Below are 882 nucleotides of genomic sequence, written 5' to 3'. Positions count from 1 at the left end.
CCCTAGGCCCTGTCTTTCTTCCTTCCCTATTCCATAATGTTGTTGGAATCCTCTTGATCTACAAATGCCCTTGTTTAGCGCATGCATCCTTTTGGCAGGCGTCCAGCAGATAAGAGCCCTTTTCCAAGTGGTACTGTCTGGCAAGAGTCTCTCATTTGCTCTGGTGCGCTGTGGTTTTGGCATAAGAAGTCTTTGTGTGTCATTCCAGCCACCACACAGACTGCTTTATAAATGCATAACTGTCATGTCCACAAATGGGAAGCAAATTCAGATCTGCTTCCAGATACATCACCAAGGGGGGGGGGGGAAGGACACTGCTTTTGCATAAAATTTGAATTTGGTAACTTAGCTGTATTAGTGAAAGTCTATAAATAATTACTGTATTTAAACAGAAATATTGCAATCTGCCTAAAATTTGGAAATAATTACTATATTAGGGAAAGACAACAGCTGGGTAGGTAGACCTCAGATCTCCTAGCTCAGAACTTCCAAGTTCTGATTTATTCGCCTTGTACTAGTGTCTCAGGAAGCATGGCAGAACAGGACATGCTAGCATGTGTTTAGCCACAGTGTGGTGCTGTTGAAGCAAACTTGAGCATGAGCTGGAACTTGCAACTGTGTCCCTCAAATACTGTACACACATTTATTGAATGGATTAACAAGCTATTAACATTGAATTTGGCTCATGATAATAATAATAATTAAAAAAAAACAAAACCCAGAGGGGCACTGCTTGGAGAAGTGATCAAGAAACCAAGCTATGAAATTCAAGCAGGACTAGAAAGAACTAGTAAAGTCACTGTTACTAAAGCATATTCAAACAAACAGAAGAGCCTGCTGGATCAGGCCAATGGCACATCTAATCCAGCATCCTAGTCTCAC

The sequence above is a fragment of the Podarcis tiliguerta genome (assembly GCF_965153285.1).
Source record: "Podarcis tiliguerta genome assembly, chromosome: 5".
NCBI lineage: Eukaryota > Metazoa > Chordata > Lepidosauria > Squamata > Lacertidae > Podarcis > Podarcis tiliguerta.
The sequence above is the reverse complement of the archived record's forward strand: the minus strand, read 5'-3'. Positions refer to the sequence as shown.